The following is a 27,462-nucleotide window of genomic DNA, read 5'->3' as shown; positions in this document are numbered from 1 at the left end:
GATTGTATAAAAATGTGTTTTAGTTGTCTGGTTAAAGAAAGTTGCCTTTGTTGCTGAAGTTGTTTAAAATTGTGACAAATCTATATATACTATGTTTTCTATACTGTACTCCAGCTCATGGCCATACCTGCCTGGGAGTGCCCAATCTCATCAGATCTTGGAAGCCAAGCAGGCACGGGCCTGGTTAGTACATGTGCAGGAGACTCACTTGGAATACCAGGTGCTGTGAGCTTTTAAATTGGTCAGAATTTTGGATTTAAAGAAAAAAAATCTACCTGGGATGAATGCGATCATGGAATTCAGGACTTGACGACTGATTGTAGAAAAATGTGTTTTAGTTGTCTGGTTAAAGAAAGTTGCATTTGTTGCTGAAGTTGTTTCAAATTGTGACAAATCTATATATACTATGTTTTCTATACTGTACTCCGGCTCACGGCCATACCTGCCTGGGAGTGCCCAATCTCATCGGATCTTGGAAGCCAAGCAGGCACGGGCCTGGTTAGTACATGTGCAGGAGACTCACTTGGAATACCAGGTGCTGTGAGCTTTTAAATTGGTCAGAATTTTGAATTTAAAGAAAAAAATCTACCTGGGATGAATGCGATCATGGAATTCAGGACTTGACGACTGATTGTAGAAAAATGTGTTTTAGTTGTCTGGTTAAAGAAAGTTGCCTTTGTTGCTGAAGTTGTTTAAAATTGTGACAAATCTATATATACTATGTTTTCTATACTGTACTCCAGCTCATGGCCATACCTGCCTGGGAGTGCCCAATCTCATCAGATCTTGGAAGCCAAGCAGGCACGGGCCTGGTTAGTACGTGTGCAGGGGACTCACTTGGAATACTGGGTGCTGTGAGCTTTTAAATTGGTCAGAATTTTGAATTTAAAGAAAGAAATCTACCTGGGATTAATGCGATCATGGAATTCAGGACTTGACGACTGATTGTATAAAAATGTGTTTTAGTTGTCTGGTTAAAGAAAGTTGCCTTTGTTGCTGAAGTTGTTTAAAATTGTGACAAATCTATATATACTATGTTTTCTATGCTGTACTCCAGCTCATGGCCATACCTGCCTGGGAGTGCCCAATCTCATCGGATCTTGGAAGCCAAGCAGGCACGGGCCTGGTTAGTACATGTGCAGGAGACTCACTTGGAATACCAGGTGCTGTGAGCTTTTAAATTGGTCAGAATTTTGAATTTAAAGAAAAAAATCTACCTGGGATGAATGCAATCATGGAATTCAGGACTTGACGACTGATTGTATAAGAATGTGTTTTAGTTGTCTGGTTAAAGAAAGTCGCCTTTGTTGCTGAAGTTGTTTAAAATTGTGACAAATCTATATATACTATGTTTTCTATACTGTACTCCAGCTCATGGCCATACCTGCCTGGGAGTGCCCGATCTCATCAGATCTTGGAAGCCAAGCAGGCACGGGCCTGGTTAGTACGTGTGCAGGAGACTCACTTGGAATACTGGGTGCTGTGAGCTTTTAAATTGGTCAGAATTTTGGATTTAAAGAAAAAAAATCTACCTGGGATGAATGCGATCATGGAATTCAGGACTTGACGACTGATTGTAGAAAAATGTGTTTTAGTTGTCTGGTTAAAGAAAGTTGCATTTGTTGCTGAAGTTGTTTAAAATTGTGACAAATCTATATATACTATGTTTTCTATACTGCACTCTGGCTCACGGCCATACCTGCCTGGGAGTGCCCAATCCTGTCGGATCTTGGAAGCCAAGCAGGCACGGGCCTGGTTAGCACATGTGCAGGAGACTCACTTGGAATACCAGGTGCTGTGAGCTTTTAAATTGGTCAGAATTTTGAATTTAAAGAAAAATATTTACCTGGGATGAATGCGATCATGGAATTCAGGACTTGACGACTGATTGTATAAAAATGTGTTTTAGTTGTCTGGTTAAAGAAAGTTGCCTTTGTTGCTGAAGTTGTTTAAAATTGTGACAAATCTATATATACTATGTTTTCTATACTGTACTCCAGCTCATGGCCATACCTGCCTGGGAGTGCCCAATCTCATCAGATCTTGGAAGCCAAGCAGGCACGGGCCTGGTTAGTACATGTGCAGGAGACTCACTTGGAATACTGGGTGCTGTGAGCTTTTAAATTGGTCAGAATTTTGGATTTAAAGAAAAAAAATCTACCTGGGATGAATGCGATCATGGAATTCAGGACTTGACGACTGATTGTAGAAAAATGTGTTTTAGTTGTCTGGTTAAAGAGAGTTGCCTTTGTTGCTGAAGTTGTTTAAAATTGTGACAAATCTATATATACTATGTTTTCTACGCCGTACTCCAGCTCACGGCCATACCTACCCGGGAGTGCCCAATCTCGTCAGATCTTGGGGGCCAAGCAGGCATGGGCCTGGTTAGTACATGTGCAGGAGACTCACTTGGAATACCAGGTGCTGTGAGCTTTTAAATTGGTCAGAATTTTGGATTTAAAGAAAAAAAATCTACCTGGGATGAATGCGATCATGGAATTCAGGACTTGACGACTGATTGTAGAAAAATGTGTTTTAGTTGTCTGGTTAAAGAAAGTTGCCTTTGTTGCTGAAGTTGTTTAAAATTGTGACAAATCTATATATACTATGTTTTCTATGCCGTACTCCAGCTCACGGCCATACCTACCTGGGAGTGCCCAATCTCGTCAGATCTTGCAGGCCAAGCAGGCATGGGCCTGGTTAGTACGTGTGCAGGAGACTCACTTGGAATACCAGGTGCTGTGAGCTTTTAAATTGGTCAGAATTTTGAATTTAAAGAAAAAAATCTACCTGGGATGAATGCGATCATGGAATTCAGGACTTGACGACTGATTGTATAAAAATGTGTTTTAGTTGTCTGGTTAAAGAAAGTTGCCTTTGTTGCTGAAGTTGTTTAAAATTGTGACAAATCTATATATACTATGTTTTCTATGCTGCACTCCAGCTCATGGCCATACCTGCCTGGGAGTGCCCAATCTCATCGGATCTTGGAAGCCAAGCAGGCACGGGCCTGGTTAGTACATGTGCAGGAGACTCACTTGGAATACCAGGTGCTGTGAGCTTTTAAATTGGTCAGAATTTTGGATTTAAAGAAAAAAAATCTACCTGGGATGAATGCGGTCATGGAATTCAGGACTTGACGACTGATTGTAGAAAAATGTGTTTTAGTTGTCTGGTTAAAGAAAGTTGCATTTGTTGCTGAAGTTGTTTAAAATTGTGACAAATCTATATATACTATGTTTTCTATACTGCACTCCGGCTCACGGCCATACCTGCCTGGGAGTGCCCAATCTCATTGGATCTTGGAAGCCAAGCAGGCACGGGCCTGGTTAGCACATGTGCAGGAGACTCACTTGGAATACCAGGTGCTGTGAGCTTTTAAATTGGTCAGAATTTTGAATTTAAAGAAAAAAATCTACCTGGGATGAATGCGATCATGGAATTCAGGACTTGACGACTGATTGTATAAAAATGTGTTTTAGTTGTCTGGTTAAAGAAAGTTGCCTTTGTTGCTGAAGTTGTTTAAAATTGTGACAAATCTATATATACTATGTTTTCTATACTGTACTCCAGCTCATGGCCATACCTGCCTGGGAGTGCCCAATCTCATCAGATCTTGGAAGCCAAGCAGGCACGGGCCTGGTTAGTACATGTGCAGGAGACTCACTTGGAATACTGGGTGCTGTGAGCTTTTAAATTGGTCAGAATTTTGGATTTAAAGAAAAAAAATCTACCTGGGATGAATGCGATCATGGAATTCAGGACTTGACGACTGATTGTAGAAAAAGGTGTTTTAGTTGTCTGGTTAAAGAAAGTTGCCTTTGTTGCTGAAGTTGTTTAAAATTGTGACAAATCTATATATACTATGTTTTCTATGCCGTACTCAAGCTCACGGCCATGCCTACCCGGGAGTGCCCAATCTCGTCAGATCTTGGGGGCCAAGCAGGCATGGGCCTGGTTAGTACATGTGCAGGAGACTCACTTGGAATACCAGGTGCTGTGAGCTCTTACATTGGTCAGAATTTTGGATTTAAAGAAAAAAAATCTACCTGGGATGAATGCGATCATGGAATTCAGGACTTGACGACTGATTGTATAAAAATGTGTTTTAGTTGTCTGGTTAAAGAAAGTTGCATTTGTTGCTGAAGTTGTTTCAAATTGTGACAAATCTATATATACTATGTTTTCTATACTGTACTCCGGCTCACGGCCATACCTGCCTGGGAGTGCCCAATCTCATCGGATCTTGGAAGCCAAGCAGGCACGGGCCTGGTTAGTACATGTGCAGGAGACTCACTTGGAATACCAGGTGCTGTGAGCTTTTAAATTGGTCAGAATTTTGAATTTAAAGAAAAAAATCTACCTGGGATGAATGCGATCATGGAATTCAGGACTTGACGACTGATTGTAGAAAAATGTGTTTTAGTTGTCTGGTTAAAGAAAGTTGCCTTTGTTGCTGAAGTTGTTTAAAATTGTGACAAATCTATATATACTATGTTTTCTATACTGTACTCCAGCTCATGGCCATACCTGCCTGGGAGTGCCCAATCTCATCAGATCTTGGAAGCCAAGCAGGCACGGGCCTGGTTAGTACGTGTGCAGGGGACTCACTTGGAATACTGGGTGCTGTGAGCTTTTAAATTGGTCAGAATTTTGAATTTAAAGAAAGAAATCTACCTGGGATTAATGCGATCATGGAATTCAGGACTTGACGACTGATTGTATAAAAATGTGTTTTAGTTGTCTGGTTAAAGAAAGTTGCCTTTGTTGCTGAAGTTGTTTAAAATTGTGACAAATCTATATATACTATGTTTTCTATACTGTACTCCAGCTCATGGCCATACCTGCCTGGGAGTGCCCAATCTCATCAGATCTTGGAAGCCAAGCAGGCACGGGCCTGGTTAGTACATGTGCAGGAGACTCACTTGGAATACTGGGTGCTGTGAGCTTTTAAATTGGTCAGAATTTTGGATTTAAAGAAAAAAAATCTACCTGGGATGAATGCGATCATGGAATTCAGGACTTGACGACTGATTGTAGAAAAATGTGTTTTAGTTGTCTGGTTAAAGAGAGTTGCCTTTGTTGCTGAAGTTGTTTAAAATTGTGACAAATCTATATATACTATGTTTTCTATGCCGTACTCCAGCTCACGGCCATACCTACCCGGGAGTGCCCAATCTCGTCAGATCTTGGGGGCCAAGCAGGCATGGGCCTGGTTAGTACATGTGCAGGAGACTCACTTGGAATACCAGGTGCTGTGAGCTTTTAAATTGGTCAGAATTTTGGATTTAAAGAAAAAAAATCTACCTGGGATGAATGCGATCATGGAATTCAGGACTTGACGACTGATTGTAGAAAAATGTGTTTTAGTTGTCTGGTTAAAGAAAGTTGCCTTTGTTGCTGAAGTTGTTTAAAATTGTGACAAATCTATATATACTATGTTTTCTATGCCGTACTCCAGCTCACGGCCATACCTACCTGGGAGTGCCCAATCTCGTCAGATCTTGCAGGCCAAGCAGGCATGGGCCTGGTTAGTACGTGTGCAGGAGACTCACTTGGAATACCAGGTGCTGTGAGCTTTTAAATTGGTCAGAATTTTGAATTTAAAGAAAAAAATCTACCTGGGATGAATGCGATCATGGAATTCAGGACTTGACGACTGATTGTATAAAAATGTGTTTTAGTTGTCTGGTTAAAGAAAGTTGCCTTTGTTGCTGAAGTTGTTTAAAATTGTGACAAATCTATATATACTATGTTTTCTATGCTGCACTCCAGCTCATGGCCATACCTGCCTGGGAGTGCCCAATCTCATCGGATCTTGGAAGCCAAGCAGGCACGGGCCTGGTTAGTACATGTGCAGGAGACTCACTTGGAATACCAGGTGCTGTGAGCTTTTAAATTGGTCAGAATTTTGGATTTAAAGAAAAAAAATCTACCTGGGATGAATGCGGTCATGGAATTCAGGACTTGACGACTGATTGTAGAAAAATGTGTTTTAGTTGTCTGGTTAAAGAAAGTTGCATTTGTTGCTGAAGTTGTTTAAAATTGTGACAAATCTATATATACTATGTTTTCTATACTGCACTCCGGCTCACGGCCATACCTGCCTGGGAGTGCCCAATCTCATTGGATCTTGGAAGCCAAGCAGGCACGGGCCTGGTTAGCACATGTGCAGGAGACTCACTTGGAATACCAGGTGCTGTGAGCTTTTAAATTGGTCAGAATTTTGAATTTAAAGAAAAAAATCTACCTGGGATGAATGCGATCATGGAATTCAGGACTTGACGACTGATTGTATAAAAATGTGTTTTAGTTGTCTGGTTAAAGAAAGTTGCCTTTGTTGCTGAAGTTGTTTAAAATTGTGACAAATCTATATATACTATGTTTTCTATACTGTACTCCAGCTCATGGCCATACCTGCCTGGGAGTGCCCAATCTCATCAGATCTTGGAAGCCAAGCAGGCACGGGCCTGGTTAGTACATGTGCAGGAGACTCACTTGGAATACTGGGTGCTGTGAGCTTTTAAATTGGTCAGAATTTTGGATTTAAAGAAAAAAAATCTACCTGGGATGAATGCGATCATGGAATTCAGGACTTGACGACTGATTGTAGAAAAAGGTGTTTTAGTTGTCTGGTTAAAGAAAGTTGCCTTTGTTGCTGAAGTTGTTTAAAATTGTGACAAATCTATATATACTATGTTTTCTATGCCGTACTCAAGCTCACGGCCATGCCTACCCGGGAGTGCCCAATCTCGTCAGATCTTGGGGGCCAAGCAGGCATGGGCCTGGTTAGTACATGTGCAGGAGACTCACTTGGAATACCAGGTGCTGTGAGCTCTTACATTGGTCAGAATTTTGGATTTAAAGAAAAAAAATCTACCTGGGATGAATGCGATCATGGAATTCAGGACTTGACGACTGATTGTATAAAAATGTGTTTTAGTTGTCTGGTTAAAGAAAGTTGCATTTGTTGCTGAAGTTGTTTCAAATTGTGACAAATCTATATATACTATGTTTTCTATACTGTACTCCGGCTCACGGCCATACCTGCCTGGGAGTGCCCAATCTCATCGGATCTTGGAAGCCAAGCAGGCACGGGCCTGGTTAGTACATGTGCAGGAGACTCACTTGGAATACCAGGTGCTGTGAGCTTTTAAATTGGTCAGAATTTTGAATTTAAAGAAAAAAATCTACCTGGGATGAATGCGATCATGGAATTCAGGACTTGACGACTGATTGTAGAAAAATGTGTTTTAGTTGTCTGGTTAAAGAAAGTTGCCTTTGTTGCTGAAGTTGTTTAAAATTGTGACAAATCTATATATACTATGTTTTCTATACTGTACTCCAGCTCATGGCCATACCTGCCTGGGAGTGCCCAATCTCATCAGATCTTGGAAGCCAAGCAGGCACGGGCCTGGTTAGTACGTGTGCAGGGGACTCACTTGGAATACTGGGTGCTGTGAGCTTTTAAATTGGTCAGAATTTTGAATTTAAAGAAAGAAATCTACCTGGGATTAATGCGATCATGGAATTCAGGACTTGACGACTGATTGTATAAAAATGTGTTTTAGTTGTCTGGTTAAAGAAAGTTGCCTTTGTTGCTGAAGTTGTTTAAAATTGTGACAAATCTATATATACTATGTTTTCTATACTGTACTCCAGCTCATGGCCATACCTGCCTGGGAGTGCCCAATCTCATCGGATCTTGGAAGCCAAGCAGGCACGGGCCTGGTTTGCACATGTGCAGGAGACTCACTTGGAATACTGGGTGCTGCGAGCTTTTAAATTGGTCAGAATTTTAGATTTAAAGAAAAAAAATCTACCTGGGATGAATGCGATCATGGAATTCAGGACTTGACGACTGATTGTAGAAAAATGTGTTTTAGTTGTCTGGTTAAAGAAAGTTGCATTTGTTGCTGAAGTTGTTTAAAATTGTGACAAATCTATATATACTATGTTTTCTATACTGTACTCCAGCTCATGGCCATACCTGCCTGGGAGTGCCCAATCTCATCAGATCTTGGAAGCCAAGCAGGCACGGGCCTGGTTAGTATGTGTGCAGGAGACTCACTTGGAATACTGGGTGCTGTGAGCTTTTAAATTGGTCAGAATTTTGGATTTAAAGAAAAAAAATCTACCTGGGATGAATGCGATCATGGAATTCAGGACTTGACGACTGATTGTAGAAAAATGTGTTTTAGTTGTCTGGCTAAAGAAAGTTGCATTTGTTGCTGAAGTTGTTTAAAATTGTGACAAATCTATATATACTATGTTTTCTATACCGCACTCCGGCTCACGGCCATACCTGCCTGGGAGTGCCCAATCTCGTCGGATCTTGGAAGCCAAGCAGGCACGGGCCTGGTTAGCACATGTGCAGGAGACTCACTTGGAATACCAGGTGCTGTGAGCTTTTAAATTGGTCAGAATTTTGAATTTAAAGAAAAAAATTTACCTGGGATGAATGCGATCATGGAATTCAGGACTTGACGACTGATTGTATAAAAATGTGTTTTAGTTGTCTGGTTAAAGAGAGTTGCCTTTGTTGCTGAAGTTGTTTAAAATTGTGACAAATCTATATATACTATGTTTTCTATGCCGTACTCCAGCTCACGGCCATACCTACCCGGGAGTGCCCAATCTCGTCAGATCTTGGGGGCCAAGCAGGCATGGGCCTGGTTAGTACATGTGCAGGAGACTCACTTGGAATACCAGGTGCTGTGAGCTTTTAAATTGGTCAGAATTTTGAATTTAAAGAAAAAAAATCTACCTGGGATGAATGCGATCATGGAATTCAGGACTTGACGACTGATTGTAGAAAAATGTGTTTTAGTTGTCTGGTTAAAGAAAGTTGCCTTTGTTGCTGAAGTTGTTTAAAATTGTGACAAATCTATATATACTATGTTTTCTATGCCGTACTCCAGCTCACGGCCGTACCTACCTGGGAGTGCCCAATCTCGTCAGATCTTGCAGGCCAAGCAGGCATGGGCCTGGTTAGTACGTGTGCAGGAGACTCACTTGGAATACCAGGTGCTGTGAGCTTTTAAATTGGTCAGAATTTTGAATTTAAAGAAAAAAATCTACCTGGGATGAATGCGATCATGGAATTCAGGACTTGACGACTGATTGTATAAAAATGTGTTTTAGTTGTCTGGTTAAAGAAAGTTGCCTTTGTTGCTGAAGTTGTTTAAAATTGTGACAAATCTATATATACTATGTTTTCTATGCTGCACTCCAGCTCATGGCCACACCTGCCTGGGAGTGCCCAATCTCATCGGATCTTGGAAGCCAAGCAGGCACGGGCCTGGTTAGTACATGTGCAGGAGACTCACTTGGAATACCAGGTGCTGTGAGCTTTTAAATTGGTCAGAATTTTGGATTTAAAGAAAAAAAATCTACCTGGGATGAATGCGGTCATGGAATTCAGGACTTGACGACTGATTGTAGAAAAATGTGTTTTAGTTGTCTGGTTAAAGAAAGTTGCATTTGTTGCTGAAGTTGTTTAAAATTGTGACAAATCTATATATACTATGTTTTCTATACTGCACTCCGGCTCACGGCCATACCTGCCTGGGAGTGCCCAATCTCATTGGATCTTGGAAGCCAAGCAGGCACGGGCCTGGTTAGCACATGTGCAGGAGACTCACTTGGAATACCAGGTGCTGTGAGCTTTTAAATTGGTCAGAATTTTGAATTTAAAGAAAAAAATCTACCTGGGATGAATGCGATCATGGAATTCAGGACTTGACGACTGATTGTATAAAAATGTGTTTTAGTTGTCTGGTTAAAGAAAGTTGCCTTTGTTGCTGAAGTTGTTTAAAATTGTGACAAATCTATATATACTATGTTTTCTATACTGTACTCCAGCTCATGGCCATACCTGCCTGGGAGTGCCCAATCTCATCAGATCTTGGAAGCCAAGCAGGCACGGGCCTGGTTAGTACATGTGCAGGAGACTCACTTGGAATACTGGGTGCTGTGAGCTTTTAAATTGGTCAGAATTTTGGATTTAAAGAAAAAAAATCTACCTGGGATGAATGCGATCATGGAATTCAGGACTTGACGACTGATTGTAGAAAAATGTGTTTTAGTTGTCTGGTTAAAGAAAGTTGCCTTTGTTGCTGAAGTTGTTTAAAATTGTGACAAATCTATATATACTATGTTTTCTATGCCGTACTCAAGCTCACGGCCATGCCTACCCGGGAGTGCCCAATCTCGTCAGATCTTGGGGGCCAAGCAGGCATGGGCCTGGTTAGTACATGTGCAGGAGACTCACTTGGAATACCAGGTGCTGTGAGCTTTTACATTGGTCAGAATTTTGGATTTAAAGAAAAAAAATCTACCTGGGATGAATGCGATCATGGAATTCAGGACTTGACGACTGATTGTATAAAAATGTGTTTTAGTTGTCTGGTTAAAGAAAGTTGCATTTGTTGCTGAAGTTGTTTCAAATTGTGACAAATCTATATATACTATGTTTTCTATACTGTACTCCGGCTCACGGCCATACCTGCCTGGGAGTGCCCAATCTCATCGGATCTTGGAAGCCAAGCAGGCACGGGCCTGGTTAGTACATGTGCAGGAGACTCACTTGGAATACCAGGTGCTGTGAGCTTTTAAATTGGTCAGAATTTTGAATTTAAAGAAAAAAATCTACCTGGGATGAATGCGATCATGGAATTCAGGACTTGACGACTGATTGTAGAAAAATGTGTTTTAGTTGTCTGGTTAAAGAAAGTTGCCTTTGTTGCTGAAGTTGTTTAAAATTGTGACAAATCTATATATACTATGTTTTCTATACTGTACTCCAGCTCATGGCCATACCTGCCTGGGAGTGCCCAATCTCATCAGATCTTGGAAGCCAAGCAGGCACGGGCCTGGTTAGTACGTGTGCAGGGGACTCACTTGGAATACTGGGTGCTGTGAGCTTTTAAATTGGTCAGAATTTTGAATTTAAAGAAAGAAATCTACCTGGGATTAATGCGATCATGGAATTCAGGACTTGACGACTGATTGTATAAAAATGTGTTTTAGTTGTCTGGTTAAAGAAAGTTGCCTTTGTTGCTGAAGTTGTTTAAAATTGTGACAAATCTATATATACTATGTTTTCTATACTGTACTCCAGCTCATGGCCATACCTGCCTGGGAGTGCCCAATCTCATCGGATCTTGGAAGCCAAGCAGGCACGGGCCTGGTTTGCACATGTGCAGGAGACTCACTTGGAATACTGGGTGCTGCGAGCTCTTAAATTGGTCAGAATTTTAGATTTAAAGAAAAAAAATCTACCTGGGATGAATGCGATCATGGAATTCAGGACTTGACGACTGATTGTAGAAAAATGTGTTTTAGTTGTCTGGTTAAAGAAAGTTGCATTTGTTGCTGAAGTTGTTTAAAATTGTGACAAATCTATATATACTATGTTTTCTATACTGTACTCCAGCTCATGGCCATACCTGCCTGGGAGTGCCCAATCTCATCAGATCTTGGAAGCCAAGCAGGCACGGGCCTGGTTAGTATGTGTGCAGGAGACTCACTTGGAATACTGGGTGCTGTGAGCTTTTAAATTGGTCAGAATTTTGGATTTAAAGAAAAAAAATCTACCTGGGATGAATGCGATCATGGAATTCAGGACTTGACGACTGATTGTAGAAAAATGTGTTTTAGTTGTCTGGCTAAAGAAAGTTGCATTTGTTGCTGAAGTTGTTTAAAATTGTGACAAATCTATATATACTATGTTTTCTATACTGCACTCCGGCTCACGGCCATACCTGCCTGGGAGTGCCCAATCTCGTCGGATCTTGGAAGCCAAGCAGGCACGGGCCTGGTTAGCACATGTGCAGGAGACTCACTTGGAATACCAGGTGCTGTGAGCTTTTAAATTGGTCAGAATTTTGAATTTAAAGAAAAAAATCTACCTGGGATGAATGCGATCATGGAATTCAGGACTTGACGACTGATTGTAGAAAAATGTGTTTTAGTTGTCTGGTTAAAGAAAGTTGCCTTTGTTGCTGAAGTTGTTTAAAATTGTGACAAATCTATATATACTATGTTTTCTATACTGTACTCCAGCTCATGGCCATACCTGCCTGGGAGTGCCCAATCTCATCAGATCTTGGAAGCCAAGCAGGCACGGGCCTGGTTAGTATGTGTGCAGGGGACTCACTTGGAATACTGGGTGCTGTGAGCTTTTAAATTGGTCAGAATTTTGGATTTAAAGAAAAAAAATCTACCTGGGATGAATGCGATCATGGAATTCAGGACTTGACGACTGATTGTAGAAAAATGTGTTTTAGTTGTCTGGTTAAAGAAAGTTGCCTTTGTTGCTGAAGTTGTTTAAAATTGTGACAAATCTATATATACTATGTTTTCTATGCCGTACTCCAGCTCACGGCCATACCTACCCGGGAGTGCCCAATCTCGTCAGATCTTGGGGGCCAAGCAGGCATGGGCCTGGTTAGTACATGTGCAGGAGACTCACTTGGAATACCAGGTGCTGTGAGCTTTTAAATTGGTCAGAATTTTGGATTTAAAGAAAAAAAATCTACCTGGGATGAATGCGATCATGGAATTCAGGACTTGACGACTGATTGTAGAAAAATGTGTTTTAGTTGTCTGGTTAAAGAAAGTTGCCTTTGTTGCTGAAGTTGTTTAAAATTGTGACAAATCTATATATACTATGTTTTCTATGCCGTACTCCAGCTCACGGCCATACCTACCTGGGAGTGCCCAATCTCGTCAGATCTTGCAGGCCAAGCAGGCATGGGCCTGGTTAGTACGTGTGCAGGAGACTCACTTGGAATACCAGGTGCTGTGAGCTTTTAAATTGGTCAGAATTTTGAATTTAAAGAAAAAAATCTACCTGGGATGAATGCGATCATGGAATTCAGGACTTGACGACTGATTGTATAAAAATGTGTTTTAGTTGTCTGGTAAAAGAAAGTTGCCTTTGTTGCTGAAGTTGTTTAAAATTGTGACAAATCTATATATACTATGTTTTCTATGCTGCACTCCAGCTCATGGCCATACCTGCCTGGGAGTGCCCAATCTCATCGGATCTTGGAAGCCAAGCAGGCACGGGCCTGGTTTGCACATGTGCAGGAGACTCACTTGGAATACTGGGTGCTGCGAGCTCTTAAATTGGTCAGAATTTTAGATTTAAAGAAAAAAAATCTACCTGGGATGAATGCGATCATGGAATTCAGGACTTGACGACTGATTGTAGAAAAATGTGTTTTAGTTGTCTGGTTAAAGAAAGTTGCATTTGTTGCTGAAGTTGTTTAAAATTGTGACAAATCTATATATACTATGTTTTCTATACTGTACTCCAGCTCATGGCCATACCTGCCTGGGAGTGCCCAATCTCATCAGATCTTGGAAGCCAAGCAGGCACGGGCCTGGTTAGTATGTGTGCAGGAGACTCACTTGGAATACTGGGTGCTGTGAGCTTTTAAATTGGTCAGAATTTTGGATTTAAAGAAAAAAAATCTACCTGGGATGAATGCGATCATGGAATTCAGGACTTGACGACTGATTGTAGAAAAATGTGTTTTAGTTGTCTGGCTAAAGAAAGTTGCATTTGTTGCTGAAGTTGTTTAAAATTGTGACAAATCTATATATACTATGTTTTCTATACTGCACTCCGGCTCACGGCCATACCTGCCTGGGAGTGCCCAATCTCGTCGGATCTTGGAAGCCAAGCAGGCACGGGCCTGGTTAGCACATGTGCAGGAGACTCACTTGGAATACCAGGTGCTGTGAGCTTTTAAATTGGTCAGAATTTTGAATTTAAAGAAAAAAATCTACCTGGGATGAATGCGATCATGGAATTCAGGACTTGACGACTGATTGTAGAAAAATGTGTTTTAGTTGTCTGGTTAAAGAAAGTTGCCTTTGTTGCTGAAGTTGTTTAAAATTGTGACAAATCTATATATACTATGTTTTCTATACTGTACTCCAGCTCATGGCCATACCTGCCTGGGAGTGCCCAATCTCATCAGATCTTGGAAGCCAAGCAGGCACGGGCCTGGTTAGTATGTGTGCAGGGGACTCACTTGGAATACTGGGTGCTGTGAGCTTTTAAATTGGTCAGAATTTTGGATTTAAAGAAAAAAAATCTACCTGGGATGAATGCGATCATGGAATTCAGGACTTGACGACTGATTGTAGAAAAATGTGTTTTAGTTGTCTGGTTAAAGAAAGTTGCCTTTGTTGCTGAAGTTGTTTAAAATTGTGACAAATCTATATATACTATGTTTTCTATGCCGTACTCCAGCTCACGGCCATACCTACCCGGGAGTGCCCAATCTCGTCAGATCTTGGGGGCCAAGCAGGCATGGGCCTGGTTAGTACATGTGCAGGAGACTCACTTGGAATACCAGGTGCTGTGAGCTTTTAAATTGGTCAGAATTTTGGATTTAAAGAAAAAAAATCTACCTGGGATGAATGCGATCATGGAATTCAGGACTTGACGACTGATTGTAGAAAAATGTGTTTTAGTTGTCTGGTTAAAGAAAGTTGCCTTTGTTGCTGAAGTTGTTTAAAATTGTGACAAATCTATATATACTATGTTTTCTATGCCGTACTCCAGCTCACGGCCATACCTACCTGGGAGTGCCCAATCTCGTCAGATCTTGCAGGCCAAGCAGGCATGGGCCTGGTTAGTACGTGTGCAGGAGACTCACTTGGAATACCAGGTGCTGTGAGCTTTTAAATTGGTCAGAATTTTGAATTTAAAGAAAAAAATCTACCTGGGATGAATGCGATCATGGAATTCAGGACTTGACGACTGATTGTATAAAAATGTGTTTTAGTTGTCTGGTAAAAGAAAGTTGCCTTTGTTGCTGAAGTTGTTTAAAATTGTGACAAATCTATATATACTATGTTTTCTATGCTGCACTCCAGCTCATGGCCATACCTGCCTGGGAGTGCCCAATCTCATCGGATCTTGGAAGCCAAGCAGGCACGGGCCTGGTTTGCACATGTGCAGGAGACTCACTTGGAATACTGGGTGCTGCGAGCTCTTAAATTGGTCAGAATTTTAGATTTAAAGAAAAAAAATCTACCTGGGATGAATGCGATCATGGAATTCAGGACTTGACGACTGATTGTAGAAAAATGTGTTTTAGTTGTCTGGTTAAAGAAAGTTGCATTTGTTGCTGAAGTTGTTTAAAATTGTGACAAATCTATATATACTATGTTTTCTATACTGTACTCCAGCTCATGGCCATACCTGCCTGGGAGTGCCCAATCTCATCAGATCTTGGAAGCCAAGCAGGCACGGGCCTGGTTAGTATGTGTGCAGGAGACTCACTTGGAATACTGGGTGCTGTGAGCTTTTAAATTGGTCAGAATTTTGGATTTAAAGAAAAAAAATCTACCTGGGATGAATGCGATCATGGAATTCAGGACTTGACGACTGATTGTAGAAAAATGTGTTTTAGTTGTCTGGCTAAAGAAAGTTGCATTTGTTGCTGAAGTTGTTTAAAATTGTGACAAATCTATATATACTATGTTTTCTATACTGCACTCCGGCTCACGGCCATACCTGCCTGGGAGTGCCCAATCTCGTCGGATCTTGGAAGCCAAGCAGGCACGGGCCTGGTTAGCACATGTGCAGGAGACTCACTTGGAATACCAGGTGCTGTGAGCTTTTAAATTGGTCAGAATTTTGAATTTAAAGAAAAAAATCTACCTGGGATGAATGCGATCATGGAATTCAGGACTTGACGACTGATTGTAGAAAAATGTGTTTTAGTTGTCTGGTTAAAGAAAGTTGCCTTTGTTGCTGAAGTTGTTTAAAATTGTGACAAATCTATATATACTATGTTTTCTATACTGTACTCCAGCTCATGGCCATACCTGCCTGGGAGTGCCCAATCTCATCAGATCTTGGAAGCCAAGCAGGCACGGGCCTGGTTAGTATGTGTGCAGGGGACTCACTTGGAATACTGGGTGCTGTGAGCTTTTAAATTGGTCAGAATTTTGGATTTAAAGAAAAAAATCTACCTGGGATGAATGCGATCATGGAATTCAGGACTTGACGACTGATTGTATAAAAATGTGTTTTAGTTGTCTGGTAAAAGAAAGTTGCCTTTGTTGCTGAAGTTGTTTAAAATTGTGACAAATCTATATATACTATGTTTTCTATGCTGCACTCCAGCTCATGGCCATACCTGCCTGGGAGTGCCCAATCTCATCGGATCTTGGAAGCCAAGCAGGCACGGGCCTGGTTTGCACATGTGCAGGAGACTCACTTGGAATACTGGGTGCTGCGAGCTCTTAAATTGGTCAGAATTTTAGATTTAAAGAAAAAAAATCTACCTGGGATGAATGCGATCATGGAATTCAGGACTTGACGACTGATTGTAGAAAAATGTGTTTTAGTTGTCTGGTTAAAGAAAGTTGCATTTGTTGCTGAAGTTGTTTAAAATTGTGACAAATCTATATATACTATGTTTTCTATACTGTACTCCAGCTCATGGCCATACCTGCCTGGGAGTGCCCAATCTCATCAGATCTTGGAAGCCAAGCAGGCACGGGCCTGGTTAGTATGTGTGCAGGAGACTCACTTGGAATACTGGGTGCTGTGAGCTTTTAAATTGGTCAGAATTTTGGATTTAAAGAAAAAAAATCTACCTGGGATGAATGCGATCATGGAATTCAGGACTTGACGACTGATTGTAGAAAAATGTGTTTTAGTTGTCTGGCTAAAGAAAGTTGCATTTGTTGCTGAAGTTGTTTAAAATTGTGACAAATCTATATATACTATGTTTTCTATACTGCACTCCGGCTCACGGCCATACCTGCCTGGGAGTGCCCAATCTCGTCGGATCTTGGAAGCCAAGCAGGCACGGGCCTGGTTAGCACATGTGCAGGAGACTCACTTGGAATACCAGGTGCTGTGAGCTTTTAAATTGGTCAGAATTTTGAATTTAAAGAAAAAAATCTACCTGGGATGAATGCGATCATGGAATTCAGGACTTGACGACTGATTGTAGAAAAATGTGTTTTAGTTGTCTGGTTAAAGAAAGTTGCCTTTGTTGCTGAAGTTGTTTAAAATTGTGACAAATCTATATATACTATGTTTTCTATACTGTACTCCAGCTCATGGCCATACCTGCCTGGGAGTGCCCAATCTCATCAGATCTTGGAAGCCAAGCAGGCACGGGCCTGGTTAGTATGTGTGCAGGGGACTCACTTGGAATACTGGGTGCTGTGAGCTTTTAAATTGGTCAGAATTTTGGATTTAAAGAAAAAAAATCTACCTGGGATGAATGCGATCATGGAATTCAGGACTTGACGACTGATTGTAGAAAAATGTGTTTTAGTTGTCTGGTTAAAGAAAGTTGCCTTTGTTGCTGAAGTTGTTTAAAATTGTGACAAATCTATATATACTATGTTTTCTATACTGTACTCCGGCTCACGGCCATACCTGCCTGGGAGTGCCCAATCTCATCGGGTCTTGGAAGCCAAGCAGGCACGGGCCTGGTTAGTACGTGTGCAGGAGACTCACTTGGAATACTGGGTGCTGTGAGCTTTTAAATTGGTCAGAATTTTGGATTTAAAGAAAAAAAATCTACCTGGGATGAATGCGATCATGGAATTCAGGACTTGACGACTGATTGTAGAAAAATGTGTTTTAGTTGTCTGGTTAAAGAAAGTTGCCTTTGTTGCTGAAGTTGTTTAAAATTGTGACAAATCTATATATACTATGTTTTCTATGCCGTACTCCAGCTCACGGCCATACCTACCTGGGAGTGCCCAATCTCGTCAGATCTTGGAGGCCAAGCAGGCACGGGCCTGGTTAGTATGTGTGCAGTAGACTCACTTGGAATGCTGGGTGCTGTGAGCTTTTAAATGGGTCAGAATTTTGGATTTGAAGAAAAAAAATCTACCTGGGATGAATGCGATCATGGAATTCAGGACTTGCCGACTGATTGTAGAAAAATGTGTTTTAGTTGTCTGGTTAAAGAAAGTTGCCTTTGTTGCTGAAGTTGTTTAAAATTGTGACAAATCTATATATACTATGTTTTCTATGCCGTACTCCAGCTCACGGCCATACCTACCTGGGAGTGCCCAATCTCGTCAGATCTTGGAGGCCAAGCAGGCATGGGCCTGGTTAGTATGTGTGCAGGAGACTCACTTGGAATACCAGGTGCCGTGAGCTTTTAAATTGGTCAGAATTTTGAATTTAAAGAAAAAAATCTACCTGGGATGAATGCGATCATGGAATTCAGGACTTGACGACTGATTGTATAAAAATGTGTTTTAGTTGTCTGGTTAAAGAAAGTTGCCTTTGTTGCTGAAGTAGTTTAAAATTGTGACAAATCTATATATACTATGTTTTCTATGCTGTACTCCGGCTCACGGCCATACCTGCCTGGGAGTGCCCAATCTCATCGGATCTTGGGGGCCAAGCAGGCATGGGCCTGGTTAGTACGTTTGCAGGAGACTCGCTTGGAATACCAGGTGCTGTGAGCTTTTAAATTGGTCAGAATTTTGGATTTAAAGAAAAAAAATCTACCTGGGATGAATGCGATCATGGAATTCAGGACTTGACGACTGATTGTAGAAAAATGTGTTTTAGTTGTCTGGTTAAAGAAAGTTGCATTTGTTGCTGAAGTTGTTTAAAATTGTGACAAATCTATATATACTATGTTTTCTATACTGTACTCCGGCTCACGGCCGTACCTGCCTGGGAGTGCCCAATCTCATCGGATCTTGGAAGTCAAGCAGGCACGGGCCTGGTTAGTACGTGTGCAGGAGACTCACTTGGAATACTGGGTGCTGTGAGCTTTTAAATTGGTCAGAATTTTGGATTTAAAGAAAAAAAATCTACCTGGGATGAATGCGATCATGGAATTCAGGACTTGACGACTGATTGTAGAAAAATGTGTTTTAGTTGTCTGGTTAAAGAAAGTTGCCTTTGTTGCTGAAGTTGTTTAAAATTGTGACAAATCTATATATACTATGTTTTCTATGCCGTACTCCAGCTCACGGCCATACCTACCTGGGAGTGCCCAATCTCGTCAGATCTTGGAGGCCAAGCAGGCACGGGCCTGGTTAGTATGTGTGCAGTAGACTCACTTGGAATGCTGGGTGCTGTGAGCTTTTAAATGGGTCAGAATTTTGGATTTGAAGAAAAAAAATCTACCTGGGATGAATGCGATCATGGAATTCAGGACTTGCCGACTGATTGTAGAAAAATGTGTTTTAGTTGTCTGGTTAAAGAAAGTTGCCTTTGTTGCTGAAGTTGTTTAAAATTGTGACAAATCTATATATACTATGTTTTCTATGCCGTACTCCAGCTCACGGCCATACCTACCTGGGAGTGCCCAATCTCGTCAGATCTTGGAGGCCAAGCAGGCATGGGCCTGGTTAGTATGTGTGCAGGAGACTCACTTGGAATACCAGGTGCCGTGAGCTTTTAAATTGGTCAGAATTTTGAATTTAAAGAAAAAAATCTACCTGGGATGAATGCGATCATGGAATTCAGGACTTGACGACTGATTGTATAAAAATGTGTTTTAGTTGTCTGGTTAAAGAAAGTTGCCTTTGTTGCTGAAGTTGTTTAAAATTGTGACAAATCTATATATACTATGTTTTCTATACTGTACTCCAGCTCATGGCCATACCTGCCTGGGAGTGTGTGATCTCATTGGATCTTGGAAGCCAAGCAGGCACGGGCCTGGTTAGTACGTGTGCAGGAGACTCACTTGGAATACCGGGTGCTGTGAGCTTTTAAATTGGTCAGAATTTTGAATTTAAAGAAAAAAATCTACCTGGGATGAATGCGATCATGGAATTCAGGACTTGATGACTGATTGTATAAGAATGTGTTTTAGTTGTCTGGTTAAAGAAAGATGCCTTTGTTGCTGAAGTTGTTTAAAATTGTGATAAATCTATAAATACCATGTTTTCTATACAGTCGTTCAGCTCATGGCCATGCCGACCTGGGAGTGCCCAATCTCGTCAGATCTTGGAAGCCAAGCAGGCATGGGCCTGGTTAGTACGTGTGCAGGAGACTCACTTGGAGTACCGGGTGCTGTGAGCTTTTAAATTGGTCAGAATTTTGGATTTAAAGAAAAAAAATCTACCTGGGATGAATGCGATCATGGAATTCAGGGCTTGACGACTGATTGTATAAAAATGTGTTTTAGTTGTCTGGTTAAAAAAAGTCGCCTTTGTTGCTGAAGTTGTTTAAAATTGTGATAAATCTATAAATACCATGTTTTCTATACGGTAGTTCAGCTCACGGCCATACCGACCTGGGAGTGCCCAATCTCGTCAGATCTTGGAAGCCAAGCAGGCATGGGCCTGGTTAGTGCGTGTGCAGGGGACTCACCTGGAATACTGGGTGCTGTGAGCCTTTACATTGGTCAGAATTTTGGATTTAAAGAAAAAAAATCTACCTGGGATGAATGCGATCATGGAATTCAGGGCTTGACGACTGATTGTATAAAAATTTGTTTTCGTTGTCTGGTTGAAGAAAGTTGCCTTTTGTTGCTGAAGTTGTTGAAAATTGTGACAAATCTATATATACTATGTTTTCTATGCTGTGCTCCAGCTCGCGGCCATACCTGCCTGGGAGTGCCCAATCTCATCGGATCTTGGAAGCCAAGCGGGCACGGGCCTGGTTAGTACGTGTGCAGGAGACTCACTTGGAATACCAGGTGCTGTGAGCTTTTAAATTGGTCAGAATTTTGAATTTAAAGAAAAAAATCTACCTGGGATGAATGCGATCATGGAATTCAGGACTTGACGACTGATTGTATAAAAATGTGTTTTAGTTGTCTGGTTAAAGAAAGTTGCCTTTGTTGCTGAAGTTGTTTAAAATTGTGACAAATCTATATATACTATGTTTTCTATACTGTACTCCAGCTCATGGCAATACCTGCCTGGGAGTGCCCGATCTCATCAGATCTCGGAAGCCAAGCAGGCACGGGCCTGGTTAGTACGTGTGCAGGAGACTCACTTGGAATACTGGGTGCTGTGAGCTTTTAAATTGGTGAGAATTTTGGATTTAAAGAAAAAAAATCTACCTGGGATGAATGCGATCATGGAATTAAGGACTTGACGACTGATTGTAGAAAAATGTGTTTTAGTTGTCTGGTTAAAGAAAGTTGCATTTGTTGCTGAAGTTGTTTAAAATTGTGACAAATCTATATATACTATGTTTTCTATACTGTGCTCTGGCTCATGGCCATACCTGCCTGGGAGTGCCCAATCTCATCAGATCTTGGAAGCCAAGCAGGCACGGGCCTGGTTAGTATGTGTGCAGGAGACTCACTTGGAATGCTGGGTGCTGTGAGCTTTTAAATGGGTCAGAATTTTGGATTTGAAGAAAAAAAATCTACCTGGGATGAATGCGATCATGGAATTCAGGACTTGACGACTGATTGTATAAGAATGTGTTTTAGTTGTCTGGTTAAAGAAAGATGCCTTTGTTGCTGAAGTTGTTTAAAATTGTGATAAATCTATAAATACCATGTTTTCTATACAGTCGTTCAGCTCATGGCCATGCTGACCTGGGAGTGCCCAATCTCGTCGGATCTTGGAAGCCAAGCAGGCATGGGCCTGGTTAGTACGTGTGCAGGAGACTCACTTGGAGTACCGGGTGCTGTGAGCTTTTAAATTGGTCAGAATTTTGGATTTAAAGAAAAAAAATCTACCTGGGATGAATGCGATCATGGAATTCAGGGCTTGACGACTGATTGTATAAAAATGTGTTTTAGTTGTCTGGTTAAAAAAAGTCGCCTTTGTTGCTGAAGTTGTTTAAAATTGTGATAAATCTATAAATACCATGTTTTCTATACGGTAGTTCAGCTCACGGCCATACCGACCTGGGAGTGCCCAATCTCATCAGATCTTGGAAGCCAAGCAGGCATGGGCCTGGTTAGTGCGTGTGCAGGGGACTCACCTGGAATACTGGGTGCTGTGAGCCTTTACATTGGTCAGAATTTTGGATTTAAAGAAAAAAAATCTACCTGGGATGAATGCGATCATGGAATTCAGGGCTTGACGACTGATTGTATAAAAATTTGTTTTAGTTGTCTGGTTGAAGAAAGTTGCCTTTTGTTGCTGAAGTTGTTGAAAATTGTGACAAATCTATATATACTATGTTTTCTATGCTGCACTCCAGCTCATGGCCATACCTGCCTGGGAGTGCCCAATCTCATCAGATCTTGGAAGCCAAGCAGGCACGGGCCTGGTTAGTATGTGTGCAGGAGACTCGCTTGGAATACTGGGTGCTGCGAGCTTTTAAATTGGTCAGAATTTTGGATTTAAAGAAAAAAAATCTACCTGGGATGAATGCGATCATGGAATTCAGGACTTGACAACTGATTGTAGAAAAATGTGTTTTAGTTGTCTGGTTAAAGAAAGTTGCCTTTGTTGCTGAAGTTGTTTAAAATTGTGACAAATCTATATATACTATGTTTTCTATGCCGTACTCCAGCTCACGGCCATACCTACCCGGGAGTGCCCAATCTCGTCAGATCTTGGGGGCCAAGCAGGCATGGGCCTGGTTAGTACATGTGCAGGAGACTCACTTGGAATACCAGGTGCTGTGAGCTTTTAAATTGGTCAGAATTTTGGATTTAAAGAAAAAAAATCTACCTGGGATGAATGCGATCATGGAATTCAGGACTTGACGACTGATTGTAGAAAAATGTGTTTTAGTTGTCTGGTTAAAGAAAGTTGCATTTGTTGCTGAAGTTGTTTAAAATTGTGACAAATCTATATATACTATGTTTTCTATACTGCACTCCGGCTCACGGCCATACCTGCCTGGGAGTGCCCAATCTCGTCGGATCTTGGAAGCCAAGCAGGCACGGGCCTGGTTAGTACATGTGCAGGAGACTCACTTGGAATACTGGGTGCTGTGAGCTTTTAAATTGGTCAGAATTTTGGATTTAAAGAAAAAAAATCTACCTGGGATGAATGCGATCATGGAATTCAGGACTTGACGACTGATTGTAGAAAAATGTGTTTTAGTTGTCTGGTTAAAGAAAGTTGCCTTTGTTGCTGAAGTTGTTTAAAATTGTGACAAATCTATATATACTATGTTTTCTATGCCGTACTCCAGCTCACGGCCATACCTACCCGGGAGTGCCCAATCTCGTCAGATCTTGGGGGCCAAGCAGGCATGGGCCTGGTTAGTACATGTGCAGGAGACTCACTTGGAATACCAGGTGCTGTGAGCTTTTAAATTGGTCAGAATTTTGGATTTAAAGAAAAAAAATCTACCTGGGATGAATGCAATCATGGAATTCAGGACTTGACGACTGATTGTAGAAAAATGTGTTTTAGTTGTCTGGTTAAAGAAAGTTGCCTTTGTTGCTGAAGTTGTTTAAAATTGTGACAAATCTATATATACTATGTTTTCTAAGCCGTACTCCAGCTCACGGCCATACCTACCTGGGAGTGCCCAATCTCGTCAGATCTTGCAGGCCGAGCAGGCATGGGCCTGGTTAGTACGTGTGCAGGAGACTCACTTGGAATACCAGGTGCTGTGAGCTTTTAAATTGGTCAGAATTTTGAATTTAAAGAAAAAAATCTACCTGGGATGAATGCGATCATGGAATTCAGGACTTGATGACTGATTGTATAAAAATGTGTTTTAGTTGTCTGGTTAAAGAAAGTTGCCTTTGTTGCTGAAGTTGTTTAAAATTGTGACAAATCTATATATACTATGTTTTCTATACTGCACTCCAGCTCATGGCCGTACCTGCCTGGGAGTGCCCAATCTCATCAGATCTTGGAAGCCAAGCAGGCACGGGCCTGGTTAGTATGTGTGCAGGAGACTCACTTGGAATACTGGGTGCTGTGAGCTTTTAAATTGGTCAGAATTTTGGATTTAAAGAAAAAAAATCTACCTGGGATGAATGCGATCATGGAATTCAGGACTTGACGACTGATTGTATAAGAATGTGTTTTAGTTGTCTGGTTAAAGAAAGTCGCCTTTGTTGCTGAAGTTGTTTAAAATTGTGATAAATCTATAAATACCATGTTTTCTGTACAGTCGTTCAGCTCACGGCCATACCGACCTGGGAGTGCCCAATCTCGTCAGATCTTGGAAGCCAAGCAGGCACGGGCCTGGTTAGTACGTGTGCAGGAGACGCACTTGGAATACTGGGTGCTGTGAGCTTTTAAATTGGTCAGAATTTTGGATTTAAAGAAGAAAAATCTACCTGGGATGAATGCGATCATGGAATTCAGGGCTTGACAACTGATTGTATAAAAATTTGTTTTAGTTGTCTGGTTAAAGAAAGTTGCCTTTTGTTGCTGAAGTTGTTGAAAATTGTGACAAATCTATATATACTATGTTTTCTATGCGGTACTCCAGCTCACGGCCATACCTACCCGGGAGTGCCCAATCTCGTCAGATCTTGGGGGCCAAGCAGGCATGGGCCTGGTTAGTACATGTGCAGGAGACTCACTTGGAATACCAGGTGCTGTGAGCTTTTAAATTGGTCAGAATTTTGGATTTAAAGAAAAAAAATCTACCTGGGATGAATGCGATCATGGAATTCAGGACTTGACGACTGATTGTAGAAAAATGTGTTTTAGTTGTCTGGTTAAAGAAAGTTGCCTTTGTTGCTGAAGTTGTTTAAAATTGTGACAAATCTATATATACTATGTTTTCTATGCCGTACTCCAGCTCACGGCCATACCTACCTGGGAGTGCCCAATCTCGTCAGATCTTGCAGGCCAAGCAGGCATGGGCCTGGTTAGTACGTGTGCAGGAGACTCACTTGGAATACCAGGTGCTGTGAGCTTTTAAATTGGTCAGAATTTTGAATTTAAAGAAAAAAATCTAGCTGGGATGAATGCGATCATGGAATTCAGGACTTGACGACTGATTGTATAAAAATGTGTTTTAGTTGTCTGGTTAAAGAAAGTTGCCTTTGTTGCTGAAGTTGTTTAAAATTGTGACAAATCTATATATACTATGTTTTCTATACTGCACTCCAGCTCATGGCCATACCTGCCTGGGAGTGCCCAATCTCATCAGATCTTGGAAGCCAAGCAGGCACGGGCCTGGTTAGTATGTGTGCAGGAGACTCACTTGGAATACTGGGTGCTGTGAGCTTTTAAATTGGTCAGAATTTTGGATTTAAAGAAAAAAAATCTACCTGGGATGAATTCGATCATGGAATTCAGGACTTGACGACTGATTGTAGAAAAATGTGTTTTAGTTGTCTGGTTAAAGAAAGTTGCATTTGTTGCTGGAGTTGTTTAAAATTGTGACAAATCTATATATACTATGTTTTCTATGCTGTACTCCAGCTCACGGCCATACCTGCCTGGGAGTGCCCAATCTCATCGGATCTTGGAAGCCAAGCAGGCACGGGCCTGGTTAGTACATGTGCAGGAGACTCACTTGGAATACCAGGTGCTGTGAACTTTTAAATTGGTCAGAATTTTGAATTTAAAGAAAAAAATCTACCTGGGATGAATGCAATCATGGAATTCAGGACTTGACGACTGATTGTATAAGAATGTGTTTTAGTTGTCTGGTTAAAGAAAGTTGCCTTTGTTGCTGAAGTTGTTTAAAATTGTGATAAATCTATAAATACCATGTTTTCTATACAGTCGTTCAGCTCGCGGCCATACCGACCTGGGAGTGCCCAATCTTGTCAGATCTTGGAAGCCAAGCAGGCATGGGCCTGGTTAGTATGTGTGCAGGAGACTCACTTGGAATACTGGGTGCTGTGAGCTTTTAAATTGGTCAGAATTTTGGATTTAAAGAAAAAAAATCTACCTGGGATGAATGCGATCATGGAATTCAGGACTTGACGACTGATTGTAGAAAAATGTGTTTTAGTTGTCTGGTTAAAGAAAGTTGCCTTTGTTGCTGAAGTTGTTTAAAATTGTGACAAATCTATATATACTATGTTTTCTATGCCGTACTCCAGCTCACGGCCATACCTACCTGGGAGTGCCCAATCTCGTCAGATCTTGGGGGCCAAGCAGGCATGGGCCTGGTTAGTACGTTTGCAGGAGACTCACTTGGAATACCAGGTGCTGTGAGCTTTTAAATTGGTCAGAATTTTGGATTTAAAGAAAAAAAATCTACCTGGGATGAATGCGATCATGGAATTCAGGACTTGACGACTGATTGTAGAAAAATGTGTTTTAGTTGTCTGGTTAAAGAAAGTTGCATTTGTTGCTGAAGTTGTTTAAAATTGTGACAAATCTATATATACTATGTTTTCTATGCTGTACTCCGGCTCACGGCCATACCTGCCTGGGAGTGCCCAATCTCATCGGATCTTGGGGGCCAAGCAGGCATGGGCCTGGTTAGTACGTTTGCAGGAGACTCGCTTGGAATACCAGGTGCTGTGAGCTTTTAAATTGGTCAGAATTTTGGATTTAAAGAAAAAAAATCTACCTGGGATGAATGCGATCATGGAATTCAGGACTTGACGACTGATTGTAGAAAAATGTGTTTTAGTTGTCTGGTTAAAGAAAGTTGCATTTGTTGCTGAAGTTGTTTAAAATTGTGACAAATCTATATATACTATGTTTTCTATACTGTACTCCGGCTCACGGCCATACCTGCCTGGGAGTGCCCAATCTCATCGGATCTTGGAAGCCAAGCAGGCACGGGCCTGGTTAGTACGTGTGCAGGAGACTCACTTGGAATACTGGGTGCTGTGAGCTTTTAAATTGGTCAGAATTTTGGATTTAAAGAAAAAAAATCTACCTGGGATGAATGCGATCATGGAATTCAGGACTTGACGACTGATTGTAGAAAAATGTGTTTTAGTTGTCTGGTTAAAGAAAGTTGCCTTTGTTGCTGAAGTTGTTTAAAATTGTGACAAATCTATATATACTATGTTTTCTATGCCGTACTCCAGCTCACGGCCATACCTACCTGGGAGTGCCCAATCTCGTCAGATCTTGGAGGCCAAGCAGGCACGGGCCTGGTTAGTATGTGTGCAGTAGACTCACTTGGAATGCTGGGTGCTGTGAGCTTTTAAATGGGTCAGAATTTTGGATTTGAAGAAAAAAAATCTACCTGGGATGAATGCGATCATGGAATTCAGGACTTGCCGACTGATTGTAGAAAAATGTGTTTTAGTTGTCTGGTTAAAGAAAGTTGCCTTTGTTGCTGAAGTTGTTTAAAATTGTGACAAATCTATATATACTATGTTTTCTATGCCGTACTCCAGCTCGCGGCCATACCTACCTGGGAGTGCCCAATCTCGTCAGATCTTGGAGGCCAAGCAGGCATGGGCCTGGTTAGTATGTGTGCAGGAGACTCACTTGGAATACCAGGTGCCGTGAGCTTTTAAATTGGTCGGAATTTTGAATTTAAAGAAAAAAATCTACCTGGGATGAATGCGATCATGGAATTCAGGACTTGACGACTGATTGTATAAAAATGTGTTTTAGTTGTCTGGTTAAAGAAAGTTGCCTTTGTTGCTGAAGTTGTTTAAAATTGTGACAAATCTATAT

At 41.2% G+C, this 27,462-nt stretch overlaps 78 pseudogenes; all 78 read left to right on the top strand.

The window, feature by feature from the left end:
• Positions 1–113: 113 nt before the first annotated feature.
• LOC137913032 (5S ribosomal RNA) lies at positions 114–232 on the top strand (annotated as a pseudogene).
• A 196-nt stretch (positions 233–428) lies between these two features.
• On the top strand, positions 429–547 carry LOC137913390 (5S ribosomal RNA; annotated as a pseudogene).
• Positions 548–742: 195 nt separating this feature from the next.
• On the top strand, positions 743–861 carry LOC137913128 (5S ribosomal RNA; annotated as a pseudogene).
• Positions 862–1,056: 195 nt separating this feature from the next.
• Positions 1,057–1,175, top strand: LOC137913018 (5S ribosomal RNA; annotated as a pseudogene).
• Positions 1,176–1,370: 195 nt separating this feature from the next.
• On the top strand, positions 1,371–1,489 carry LOC137913147 (5S ribosomal RNA; annotated as a pseudogene).
• Positions 1,490–1,685: 196 nt separating this feature from the next.
• On the top strand, positions 1,686–1,804 carry LOC137913338 (5S ribosomal RNA; annotated as a pseudogene).
• A 195-nt stretch (positions 1,805–1,999) lies between these two features.
• LOC137913093 (5S ribosomal RNA) lies at positions 2,000–2,118 on the top strand (annotated as a pseudogene).
• Positions 2,119–2,314: 196 nt separating this feature from the next.
• LOC137913464 (5S ribosomal RNA) lies at positions 2,315–2,433 on the top strand (annotated as a pseudogene).
• Positions 2,434–2,629: 196 nt separating this feature from the next.
• On the top strand, positions 2,630–2,748 carry LOC137913421 (5S ribosomal RNA; annotated as a pseudogene).
• A 195-nt stretch (positions 2,749–2,943) lies between these two features.
• Positions 2,944–3,062, top strand: LOC137913017 (5S ribosomal RNA; annotated as a pseudogene).
• Positions 3,063–3,258: 196 nt separating this feature from the next.
• Positions 3,259–3,377, top strand: LOC137913233 (5S ribosomal RNA; annotated as a pseudogene).
• A 195-nt stretch (positions 3,378–3,572) lies between these two features.
• On the top strand, positions 3,573–3,691 carry LOC137913091 (5S ribosomal RNA; annotated as a pseudogene).
• Positions 3,692–3,887: 196 nt separating this feature from the next.
• LOC137913521 (5S ribosomal RNA) lies at positions 3,888–4,006 on the top strand (annotated as a pseudogene).
• A 196-nt stretch (positions 4,007–4,202) lies between these two features.
• LOC137913378 (5S ribosomal RNA) lies at positions 4,203–4,321 on the top strand (annotated as a pseudogene).
• Positions 4,322–4,516: 195 nt separating this feature from the next.
• On the top strand, positions 4,517–4,635 carry LOC137913126 (5S ribosomal RNA; annotated as a pseudogene).
• A 195-nt stretch (positions 4,636–4,830) lies between these two features.
• LOC137913090 (5S ribosomal RNA) lies at positions 4,831–4,949 on the top strand (annotated as a pseudogene).
• A 196-nt stretch (positions 4,950–5,145) lies between these two features.
• LOC137913463 (5S ribosomal RNA) lies at positions 5,146–5,264 on the top strand (annotated as a pseudogene).
• A 196-nt stretch (positions 5,265–5,460) lies between these two features.
• On the top strand, positions 5,461–5,579 carry LOC137913420 (5S ribosomal RNA; annotated as a pseudogene).
• Positions 5,580–5,774: 195 nt separating this feature from the next.
• On the top strand, positions 5,775–5,893 carry LOC137913016 (5S ribosomal RNA; annotated as a pseudogene).
• Positions 5,894–6,089: 196 nt separating this feature from the next.
• Positions 6,090–6,208, top strand: LOC137913232 (5S ribosomal RNA; annotated as a pseudogene).
• Positions 6,209–6,403: 195 nt separating this feature from the next.
• Positions 6,404–6,522, top strand: LOC137913089 (5S ribosomal RNA; annotated as a pseudogene).
• Positions 6,523–6,718: 196 nt separating this feature from the next.
• On the top strand, positions 6,719–6,837 carry LOC137913519 (5S ribosomal RNA; annotated as a pseudogene).
• A 196-nt stretch (positions 6,838–7,033) lies between these two features.
• On the top strand, positions 7,034–7,152 carry LOC137913364 (5S ribosomal RNA; annotated as a pseudogene).
• A 195-nt stretch (positions 7,153–7,347) lies between these two features.
• On the top strand, positions 7,348–7,466 carry LOC137913125 (5S ribosomal RNA; annotated as a pseudogene).
• A 510-nt stretch (positions 7,467–7,976) lies between these two features.
• Positions 7,977–8,095, top strand: LOC137913220 (5S ribosomal RNA; annotated as a pseudogene).
• A 196-nt stretch (positions 8,096–8,291) lies between these two features.
• LOC137913253 (5S ribosomal RNA) lies at positions 8,292–8,410 on the top strand (annotated as a pseudogene).
• Positions 8,411–8,605: 195 nt separating this feature from the next.
• On the top strand, positions 8,606–8,724 carry LOC137913462 (5S ribosomal RNA; annotated as a pseudogene).
• A 196-nt stretch (positions 8,725–8,920) lies between these two features.
• LOC137913515 (5S ribosomal RNA) lies at positions 8,921–9,039 on the top strand (annotated as a pseudogene).
• Positions 9,040–9,234: 195 nt separating this feature from the next.
• LOC137913137 (5S ribosomal RNA) lies at positions 9,235–9,353 on the top strand (annotated as a pseudogene).
• Positions 9,354–9,549: 196 nt separating this feature from the next.
• LOC137913231 (5S ribosomal RNA) lies at positions 9,550–9,668 on the top strand (annotated as a pseudogene).
• A 195-nt stretch (positions 9,669–9,863) lies between these two features.
• Positions 9,864–9,982, top strand: LOC137913088 (5S ribosomal RNA; annotated as a pseudogene).
• A 196-nt stretch (positions 9,983–10,178) lies between these two features.
• LOC137913518 (5S ribosomal RNA) lies at positions 10,179–10,297 on the top strand (annotated as a pseudogene).
• Positions 10,298–10,493: 196 nt separating this feature from the next.
• Positions 10,494–10,612, top strand: LOC137913352 (5S ribosomal RNA; annotated as a pseudogene).
• A 195-nt stretch (positions 10,613–10,807) lies between these two features.
• Positions 10,808–10,926, top strand: LOC137913124 (5S ribosomal RNA; annotated as a pseudogene).
• A 510-nt stretch (positions 10,927–11,436) lies between these two features.
• On the top strand, positions 11,437–11,555 carry LOC137913219 (5S ribosomal RNA; annotated as a pseudogene).
• Positions 11,556–11,751: 196 nt separating this feature from the next.
• LOC137913251 (5S ribosomal RNA) lies at positions 11,752–11,870 on the top strand (annotated as a pseudogene).
• Positions 11,871–12,065: 195 nt separating this feature from the next.
• On the top strand, positions 12,066–12,184 carry LOC137913247 (5S ribosomal RNA; annotated as a pseudogene).
• A 196-nt stretch (positions 12,185–12,380) lies between these two features.
• Positions 12,381–12,499, top strand: LOC137913461 (5S ribosomal RNA; annotated as a pseudogene).
• A 196-nt stretch (positions 12,500–12,695) lies between these two features.
• LOC137913419 (5S ribosomal RNA) lies at positions 12,696–12,814 on the top strand (annotated as a pseudogene).
• Positions 12,815–13,324: 510 nt separating this feature from the next.
• Positions 13,325–13,443, top strand: LOC137913218 (5S ribosomal RNA; annotated as a pseudogene).
• Positions 13,444–13,639: 196 nt separating this feature from the next.
• On the top strand, positions 13,640–13,758 carry LOC137913250 (5S ribosomal RNA; annotated as a pseudogene).
• Positions 13,759–13,953: 195 nt separating this feature from the next.
• On the top strand, positions 13,954–14,072 carry LOC137913245 (5S ribosomal RNA; annotated as a pseudogene).
• Positions 14,073–14,268: 196 nt separating this feature from the next.
• Positions 14,269–14,387, top strand: LOC137913459 (5S ribosomal RNA; annotated as a pseudogene).
• A 196-nt stretch (positions 14,388–14,583) lies between these two features.
• Positions 14,584–14,702, top strand: LOC137913417 (5S ribosomal RNA; annotated as a pseudogene).
• A 510-nt stretch (positions 14,703–15,212) lies between these two features.
• Positions 15,213–15,331, top strand: LOC137913217 (5S ribosomal RNA; annotated as a pseudogene).
• A 196-nt stretch (positions 15,332–15,527) lies between these two features.
• Positions 15,528–15,646, top strand: LOC137913249 (5S ribosomal RNA; annotated as a pseudogene).
• A 195-nt stretch (positions 15,647–15,841) lies between these two features.
• On the top strand, positions 15,842–15,960 carry LOC137913244 (5S ribosomal RNA; annotated as a pseudogene).
• Positions 15,961–16,470: 510 nt separating this feature from the next.
• LOC137913216 (5S ribosomal RNA) lies at positions 16,471–16,589 on the top strand (annotated as a pseudogene).
• Positions 16,590–16,785: 196 nt separating this feature from the next.
• On the top strand, positions 16,786–16,904 carry LOC137913248 (5S ribosomal RNA; annotated as a pseudogene).
• Positions 16,905–17,099: 195 nt separating this feature from the next.
• On the top strand, positions 17,100–17,218 carry LOC137913243 (5S ribosomal RNA; annotated as a pseudogene).
• Positions 17,219–17,414: 196 nt separating this feature from the next.
• Positions 17,415–17,533, top strand: LOC137913203 (5S ribosomal RNA; annotated as a pseudogene).
• A 511-nt stretch (positions 17,534–18,044) lies between these two features.
• Positions 18,045–18,163, top strand: LOC137913334 (5S ribosomal RNA; annotated as a pseudogene).
• A 195-nt stretch (positions 18,164–18,358) lies between these two features.
• LOC137913199 (5S ribosomal RNA) lies at positions 18,359–18,477 on the top strand (annotated as a pseudogene).
• Positions 18,478–18,673: 196 nt separating this feature from the next.
• LOC137913175 (5S ribosomal RNA) lies at positions 18,674–18,792 on the top strand (annotated as a pseudogene).
• Positions 18,793–19,303: 511 nt separating this feature from the next.
• Positions 19,304–19,422, top strand: LOC137913333 (5S ribosomal RNA; annotated as a pseudogene).
• Positions 19,423–19,617: 195 nt separating this feature from the next.
• On the top strand, positions 19,618–19,736 carry LOC137913494 (5S ribosomal RNA; annotated as a pseudogene).
• A 195-nt stretch (positions 19,737–19,931) lies between these two features.
• LOC137913318 (5S ribosomal RNA) lies at positions 19,932–20,050 on the top strand (annotated as a pseudogene).
• Positions 20,051–20,246: 196 nt separating this feature from the next.
• Positions 20,247–20,365, top strand: LOC137913438 (5S ribosomal RNA; annotated as a pseudogene).
• Positions 20,366–20,562: 197 nt separating this feature from the next.
• On the top strand, positions 20,563–20,681 carry LOC137913067 (5S ribosomal RNA; annotated as a pseudogene).
• A 195-nt stretch (positions 20,682–20,876) lies between these two features.
• On the top strand, positions 20,877–20,995 carry LOC137913110 (5S ribosomal RNA; annotated as a pseudogene).
• Positions 20,996–21,191: 196 nt separating this feature from the next.
• LOC137913301 (5S ribosomal RNA) lies at positions 21,192–21,310 on the top strand (annotated as a pseudogene).
• A 196-nt stretch (positions 21,311–21,506) lies between these two features.
• LOC137913477 (5S ribosomal RNA) lies at positions 21,507–21,625 on the top strand (annotated as a pseudogene).
• Positions 21,626–21,821: 196 nt separating this feature from the next.
• LOC137913384 (5S ribosomal RNA) lies at positions 21,822–21,940 on the top strand (annotated as a pseudogene).
• Positions 21,941–22,137: 197 nt separating this feature from the next.
• On the top strand, positions 22,138–22,256 carry LOC137913370 (5S ribosomal RNA; annotated as a pseudogene).
• Positions 22,257–22,452: 196 nt separating this feature from the next.
• Positions 22,453–22,571, top strand: LOC137913458 (5S ribosomal RNA; annotated as a pseudogene).
• Positions 22,572–22,767: 196 nt separating this feature from the next.
• Positions 22,768–22,886, top strand: LOC137913168 (5S ribosomal RNA; annotated as a pseudogene).
• Positions 22,887–23,082: 196 nt separating this feature from the next.
• LOC137913457 (5S ribosomal RNA) lies at positions 23,083–23,201 on the top strand (annotated as a pseudogene).
• A 510-nt stretch (positions 23,202–23,711) lies between these two features.
• On the top strand, positions 23,712–23,830 carry LOC137913348 (5S ribosomal RNA; annotated as a pseudogene).
• A 196-nt stretch (positions 23,831–24,026) lies between these two features.
• On the top strand, positions 24,027–24,145 carry LOC137913407 (5S ribosomal RNA; annotated as a pseudogene).
• A 197-nt stretch (positions 24,146–24,342) lies between these two features.
• Positions 24,343–24,461, top strand: LOC137913456 (5S ribosomal RNA; annotated as a pseudogene).
• A 196-nt stretch (positions 24,462–24,657) lies between these two features.
• On the top strand, positions 24,658–24,776 carry LOC137913416 (5S ribosomal RNA; annotated as a pseudogene).
• Positions 24,777–24,971: 195 nt separating this feature from the next.
• Positions 24,972–25,090, top strand: LOC137913215 (5S ribosomal RNA; annotated as a pseudogene).
• Positions 25,091–25,286: 196 nt separating this feature from the next.
• LOC137913072 (5S ribosomal RNA) lies at positions 25,287–25,405 on the top strand (annotated as a pseudogene).
• Positions 25,406–25,600: 195 nt separating this feature from the next.
• LOC137913528 (5S ribosomal RNA) lies at positions 25,601–25,719 on the top strand (annotated as a pseudogene).
• Positions 25,720–25,915: 196 nt separating this feature from the next.
• Positions 25,916–26,034, top strand: LOC137913361 (5S ribosomal RNA; annotated as a pseudogene).
• A 196-nt stretch (positions 26,035–26,230) lies between these two features.
• On the top strand, positions 26,231–26,349 carry LOC137913197 (5S ribosomal RNA; annotated as a pseudogene).
• A 196-nt stretch (positions 26,350–26,545) lies between these two features.
• Positions 26,546–26,664, top strand: LOC137913123 (5S ribosomal RNA; annotated as a pseudogene).
• A 511-nt stretch (positions 26,665–27,175) lies between these two features.
• LOC137913380 (5S ribosomal RNA) lies at positions 27,176–27,294 on the top strand (annotated as a pseudogene).
• The last annotated feature ends 168 nt before the right edge of the window (positions 27,295–27,462 follow it).

The sequence above is a fragment of the Brachionichthys hirsutus genome, unplaced genomic scaffold (genome assembly GCF_040956055.1).
Source record: "Brachionichthys hirsutus isolate HB-005 unplaced genomic scaffold, CSIRO-AGI_Bhir_v1 contig_259, whole genome shotgun sequence".
NCBI classification, from domain to species: Eukaryota; Metazoa; Chordata; class Actinopteri; order Lophiiformes; family Brachionichthyidae; genus Brachionichthys; species Brachionichthys hirsutus.
The sequence above is the reverse complement of the archived record's forward strand: the minus strand, read 5'-3'. Positions and strand labels throughout refer to the sequence as shown.